The sequence below is a fragment of the Mus pahari genome, chromosome 2 (genome assembly GCF_900095145.1).
Source record: "Mus pahari chromosome 2, PAHARI_EIJ_v1.1, whole genome shotgun sequence".
NCBI lineage: Eukaryota > Metazoa > Chordata > Mammalia > Rodentia > Muridae > Mus > Mus pahari.
In genome coordinates, this window is record NC_034591.1 from 90,725,581 (window position 1) to 90,733,159 (window position 7,579).

Consider the following 7,579-nt stretch of genomic DNA (forward strand, 5'->3'; position numbering starts at 1 on the left):
AAATCTTTAAAAAAAAAAAAAAAAAAAAAAAAAAACAACCCTTGTTTTAAGAAGAGATACTCTTAAAAGGAGACAAATGGACAGGAAGTTGAATAAGTGGTCAACAAAATCAGCCATCAGGGATGTGAGAATTAAGTCATATTAAAGTCATAATGGTAGCTGGCCTGGGTTGTGTGCAAGGGGTGTGGGGCTGGGGGTGGGGGTGGGGGGATGTGGAGGAAGGATGATAAGTTCAAAGCTGCAGCTGCAGAGAAAATTCAAACACTATATGGAAACATTGTTCCAACACACACACACACATGCACACACACCACTGTGATGGATTACTAATATATTCTCACTGAAATGGTTAAAGTTATTAAATTATATATTATAATACCAGGCATGGTTACTAATGTGGAATGGTAAAACTTTGTGGAACCTTACACTGTTGTAACCATCGTAGGAAAAACTCTCTGACCTCAGCTATAAAAGCTGACCATACGCATGTCCCATAACTCAGAAGTTACACTCCCGAGAAGGTACTGTTGGCCCTCTGCTCTCCCTGGGACACAGAACCCACAGGTTTGCCCGGTCATGCATGGAAAAATCTTTATTTCTGTATCGAATGTATACAGATTTATTCTTGCCGTTGTTTCCTAAATGGTATGCCGTAGCAACCTATGTAGCTCTCATGGTTTATCGGGCATCATAAGTAATCTAGACAGGATTTCATGTTTACAGGACTACACAGGTTATAGGCAAAGTGCTATAAGATGTATTTACTTTTAAAGTTATGTGTATATGTGTGCTTATATATATGTGCTATATATAAGCGCAGGTGCCCATGAGTCCAGAAGAGGGTGTCGGCTCCCCTGGAACCAAAGCTCTGCTTGGCAGATGTCTCACTGCTCTGGTATCTCCAGCATCTTTGAGTCTTTAATGAAACCCAGGGTTCACTTCCACAGTTTCACACGATGGTCTCTCCTTCTTGCCTCAGAGCCTTGACGCAAGGACTTCCCAGCCACATGCTGCCTGGCCTGCGAGGGTTCTTTAAAACCATGGAGGAGGGGCTCAGAGGTGAAGAGCATTGACTGCTCTCCCAGAAGGCCTGAGTTCAATTCCCAGGAGTCACTTGGTTCACAATCATCTATAATGGGATCTCTCTTCTGGTGTGTCTGAAGACAGCTACAGTGTACTCACATACATAAAATTAATTAATTAATTTTAAAAAACATGGAGGAAGAACCTTATTCAGTTGCTTCTAGGAGCAGAAAATGCTTCTGGCTCCTTGACTGGGTGAGGTCTTCTGAGAGCCACCTTCCCTTTACTGCAGGGTAGATCTGTCCTCTCCTTAATGACACTGATCACCTTAATGATTACATCATCTCCTTCACACATGCCTTGGCTGTAACATTAACTTTATAGTGCTCTTTTCTCTGAAGCGTGCGTTTTATATTTCTGTCCCACTTGCTCTTTTCCATTATAGATCTGCATAAGCATTATCAACAATAATCATGCCACAGACTCAACTCTACGCAGCCTTGAAATTTCTTCTGCCAAATACACGAGTCTGTGACATTTTAACTTAGTTTCGGGCAAGTTCTCAGGGTATGAGCAGAAGGCAGGTAAATTCTTTGTTTAAATATCACATGAATGTCCTCTGGCCTGCTTACTAATATTATTCCTCTCAGATACCAATTGAACCAAGTGTTCCTATCCACACTGCCGTCAGTACCACTATTTCCCTGGCTCCTACTAAATAGCCCCTTCAGCCCTGCTTACAGCATTCAACTGCTTTTCTAATCCAAGTTCCAAAGTCCCTTCCAAATGTAATACAGTCGGGTTCTTTACAGCGACAGTCGGCTCTTGGGTGCCAACTTCTCTTTTTTTTTTAAGATTTATTTATTTATTTTATGTAAGTACACTGCAGCTGTCTTCAGACATGCCAGAAGAGGGCGTCAGATCTTGTTATGGATGGTTATGAGCCACCATGTGGTTGCTGGGATTTAAACTCTGGACCTTTGAAAGAGGAGTCGGATGCTCTTACCCACTGAGCCATCTCACCAGCCCAGGTGCCAACTTCTGAATTAGCTACTTTTCAGTTTTGGTGATAAAATACCATGACCAAAGCAACTCATAGAAGAAAAGTTTATATCGGTTTATAGTTCCAGAAGAATGAGGACATTGTGGCATGGCAGCAAATGACAGGCATGGTGGCAGGAGCACAAAACTGGATATCACATCTTAACCACAAACGCAAAAGGCTGAAAACGTGGACTGGAAATGGGAACGAACACTCAAAGCTCACCCTGTGATACGCTCCCTCCTAAACTTCCCCAAATAGCACCAGCAACTGGAAACCAAGTAGTCTAATCCCAAGCCTGTGAGGGACATCTCTCAGATAACCACCACACACCGGTTGAGATCTGCTCTTCCCTGATGCTATGCAGGCAAATGCCCCCCACTGACATCATTATGCGTTTTCTGGGGATTGAACTCAGGTTCTCAGGCTTTCAGAGCAAGCCCTTTGCCAACTGAGTCATCTCTCCAGTCCCAGATAGAAATCCCTTAAAGATTTTGCTGTACTTTAGATCTAGTCCATGTGTTAAAGATCCAGTCCTTGTACTGGCACCGTTGGGAAGTGGCGGAGCTTAGCAGGAGTAAATGGACCCCGGTGTCTTCCTTCCACATCCCAGCCGTGGATGAGCCAGTTTCCTCTTCCACCTGCTTCCCACCACGATAACTTGGTCTCCCCGGACTGAGAAGCAACTGATCACAGGCAAAAGCTAAACAACTTGGAGCCAAAATACACCTTTTCTGTTTATAACTTAATTGTCTTAGTGTTTGTTACAGTATCAAAAAGTCAATCAATACTTTTTTTTTTATTTTAACTAGAAAGTCAAGTACCATGGTAACAATAATGAGCAAGTGCAAAGAGAGCTGGTGTGGGCTCACATCTGTAATTCAGAAGTTTCAAGGCCTGGGCAGGGAAGTTGCTGTAAGTTGGAGACCACCTCCCCAGAAAGAAAAAAAAAAAGAAACACTCAGAGCATTTGGGGATGTAGCTCATGGTAAAGCACTTGTCTAGTATGTGTGAGCCTTGGATCTGTTCCCAAACAATTAAAAAAAAAATCATAGGAACAGAAGGGTTTATAGATTGTAAACACACCCACCAACATGTCTCTTCGCACCCCCTTCCTCCCACAGTCCTTCCCGCCCCTTTCCTCAGTGTCCTGAGGGCTGAGGGGACAGCTGTGCACCATGGTGCCAGCTACGCTCAGCGAGCCAGAGCAGAGCCCTCGTTTTACACTTGTAAGTTTTAAACAAAGAAGAAATTTGGGAATATGTGTGTGTGTGCATAAACGTATGGGTGAGTTTATACATAACCCTAAGGTTTTATATACAGATGTGTGTGTGTATGCATATGCATATATACGTGTGCATCTACTTATAAGCTGTAAGTTTTATATGTGTGGGTATGCATGTGTATTTGTGTATATAAGTTTATATAATACATACACACACACATGAGAAATTTATATATAACCTCTGAAGTGTGTGTATGTGGTGTGTTGGTGTGTGTAAGAGAGAGAGATGTATGAATGTGTGTCTATGAATTGTATGAGTGGGTATGTGAGTGTTAGTATGTGTGTACATGTGTACATGTGTGTGTATGTGTGTGCATGTGTGTAAAACCTCTGAGGTTCTGTCATAATCTTTACATTTAAGAGGTTTTCTGTTATTATTGTTTTGTTTTGTTTAAGACTGGCCTTGAACTAACAACAATTCTCCTTCTACCGCTGCTGGTTTTTCGTTTAGTAACGTATGTAGGAGTATAGACAATGCTGACCTAAAAGTAGCCAGTGTGATGTCAGACGGTTAAGGCACTTGCTTTTCCAGCCTGACAGAGGAAGGAGAGACCCGACTCCCAAACCTCTTCCTCTGACCACCGTGTGTGTACTATAGCCCGGATTTCATCCATTAGACTAGGCTGTCCAGCCAGTGCGCTGCAGGGACCTACCCAACTCTAGCCTTTCCACACATACAAAACAAAACTGGGATTACAGGCTAGTGTTGCCATGCCTAACTTGAACAACAACAACAACAATAACAACAGTTATTTTCATTTTAATTTTTTTAAAAGTTTATTTCTTTTATTTATAAGTACACCATAGCTGTCTTCAAACACACCAGAAGAGGGCATCAGATTCCATTACAGATGGTTGTGAAGCCACCATGTAGTTGCTGGGAATTGAATTTAGAACCTTTGGAAGAGCAGTCAGTGCTCTTAACCACTGAGCCATCTCTCCAGCCCTCATTTTAAATTCTGTGTGTGTGTGTGTGTGTGTGTGTGTGTGTGTGTGCGCGCACACACACTGGGGAATGGACCATTCATTACAATGTTACCTCGGGGCTGGAGAGTCAGATTAGAAATCTGCCTGCCAGAAACAAACAGCTGGGCGTGGTGGCGCACACCTTTCATCCCAGCACTTGGGAGGCAGAGGCAGGAAGATCTCTTTGAGTTCAAGGCCAGCCTGGTCTACAGAGTGAGTTCCAGGACAGCCAGGACTGCACAGAGAAACCCTGTCTCGAAAAACCAAAAAAAAAAAAAAAAAAAAAAAAAAAAAAATTGCATTGACTGCTCTTCCGAAGGTCCTGAGTTCAAATCCCAGCAGCCACATGGTGGCTCACAACTATTCATAATGAAATCTGATGCCCCCTTCTGGAGTGTCTGAAGTGTAAATAAATCTTTAAAAAAAAAAAAAAAAAAAGGGGAGAAAACAAAATCCAGAGAGAAGTAGCGTGCCTAAACTCAGACAGAGCTGGAACAGCATGGAATCCACTGCTTGTGGACGTTGTACATCGTGGTGCGGAGCCTAGTGCGCACCACGATGTACAACGTCCACAAGCAGTCTTAGGGGTTTGCATGTCTCTATTTCCTCTTCCGGGCTAGCTGGCCCAAGAGCCTCCGAGCTCCTGTTCCCATCTTCCTGTGAGATTCTAACTATACCCGGGGATCCATCCCATCATCAGCCACCAAACCCAGACACTATTGCACATGCCAGCAAGATGTTGCTGAAGGGATCCTGATATTGCAGTCTCTTGTGAGGCTATGCCAGTGCCTGGCAAACACAGAAGTGGATGCTCACAGTCATCTATTGGATGGAACACGGGGTCCCCAATGGAGGAGCTAGAGAAAGTACCCAAGGAGCTGAAGGGGTCTGCAACCCTGTAGGTGGAATAACAATATGAACTAACCAATACCCCCAGAGCTCGTGTCTCTAGCTGCATATGTAGCAGAAGGTGGCCTAGTCAGCCATCATTGGGAAGAGAGGTCCCCTGGTCTTGCAAACTATATATTCCCCAGTACAGGGGAATGCCAGGGCCATGAAGGGGTAGTGGGTGGGTAGGGGAGCAGGGGCAGGGGGAGGGTATAGGGAACTCTCAGGATAGCATTTGAAATGTAAATAAAGAAAATATCTAATAAAAAAAGAAAAGAAAATATTAAAATAAATACATAAATAAATAAAATATCTGCTCTTAAATAAAAGATTATAACTATATTACATTATATTATTATTATAATCTGGGAATAAATGCTGAGACTACATGTCAGCCTTTACATGGATTCTGGGGATTCAAACTCAGGTCCTTACTCGTGTACAAGGGAGCACCAACGAGCCAAATCCCAAATCCTCCAGCCACTGGGGTAATAGATGCCCTGTGGTCAGTAAAGTACAACACACAGATGTCCACCCTTTCACCCAATTCTGCTAGTCCATTCATCACAGAGGCTGATTAACTAAAGTTCCCAAGCCAAATCAAATCCACTCTCCCTCTCCCCCTCCCCCTTCCCTTCCCCCTCCCCCTCCCCTCCCTCTCCCTCTCCCCCTTCTGGTCACCCAGGCTGGTCTTGATCTCCATATATAGCTGAGAGTGACATTGGACTCTGATCCTCCTGCCTCACCTGCTCCCTCACCTGGGTTTTTGTTATTTATTTCCCTTTGAGGATCTGGAAACTGAACCCAGGGCTTCGTGCTTGCTAGGTGAGCGCTCTGCCAACTGAGTGCCATGGAAAGCTAAAGAACTCTTTCTTTCCATTAAAAAAAAATTTTTTTGTTATTTTATGTGTATTATGCTTATTATATGTATGTGTGTCTATGCAGCCTGTACATGCAAGCAGTGCCCTTAGAGGCTAGAAAGGAGTATTGATCCCCCGCAACTGGAATTACAGACAGTTGTGAGGCACCATCTGTGTGCTGAGAACAAAACCCAGTCCTCTGGAAGAGCAGCAAAGTGCTCTTAGCTGCCAAACCGTCTCTCCATCCCCTTACACACACACACACACACACACACACACACACACACACACACACACACTTGTATGTTGCCCTACGACCTCATATATAGCAGTCAAGTGCTGTCCCACTGAGCTACAGCGTAAGTTTCTAAGACAGAAGACTACTGAGGCAAGCTACAACTGGCAAGCTCCAGGGAGTAGCCTGTCTCCTCCCCTGGGGATCCAACCTCAGGTCCTCGTGCTCTTGCCCAGGCGTTCACCCACTGAGCCACCTCCCCAGCCCCAGGTCCTCGTGTTTATATAGGCTGAAGATCTGAATGTAGATAGTAGGTGATAAATGGCAAAGGAGTTTGACTTTTTACATAATAAAAGATGTACAAATTAAAATTACACAGAGATAACATTTTTTCCTACTATCAGATGGGCAAATTTTCAAAACGTTGACACCAGAAGCTGTGAGGACTCAGGCGTTCACACACATTGTTCACAGAGTGCAAGCGACATCATGGCTTTGGAAGGAAATAGGTAATAGCCATCAGAATGGAACCTGCCTTTACTTCGATTTAGCAATACTGCTTCTAGGAATCTGTCCCCATGAGTCACCGGAAGAGTTAACAAATGGCACACAGTCAAGGCAATCCAATCGAGCCTATTTGTGGCCACACTTCTTGTGACAACAAAAGATTACAAACCACCCCAAAAGTGGCTTAGGAGCTGGGTGCTCTATACACGTCAAAGGCAAAGAGTTTTTGCAGGATATATGCTGAATGGGACTGCACACGCGTTCGCGCGCGTGAGAGTGTGTGTGTGTGTCTGTGTGTGTGTGTCTGTCTGTCTGTCTGTGTGTGTGTGTGCGCGCAAGTGCACTCGCACTCATGATGCCAAACAATACTCCTTTGAGTAAAAAAAGGTATAGAATTGTGAAAATGTAAATGTATTTTGCTTATAGCTTATCTACACAAACAAACAATGAAAGCATAAATAACCTGTTTCGTAGTGTTTCTACTCCACAGGGGCGCTGTGTGTTTGTGTGTGTGTATGTGTGTGTTTGTGTACACATGTGTGTATGTATATGTATGTGTGTATGTGTCTGTATTATGAGTGTGCGTGCACATGAGTGTGTGAATGTGCATGAGGAAGCCTGTTTTTTTTTTCTTTCTGCTGTTTTTCCCTTTCACGATCTGCCTTGTTGACTTGAGACAATCTCTTCCTGAACCAGAAGCTTGCTGGCTCAAGGAGCTCTCCAGCCTCACCTCCTTCCACCTCTCAGTGTTGGCCTTACAGAGATGCTCAGAC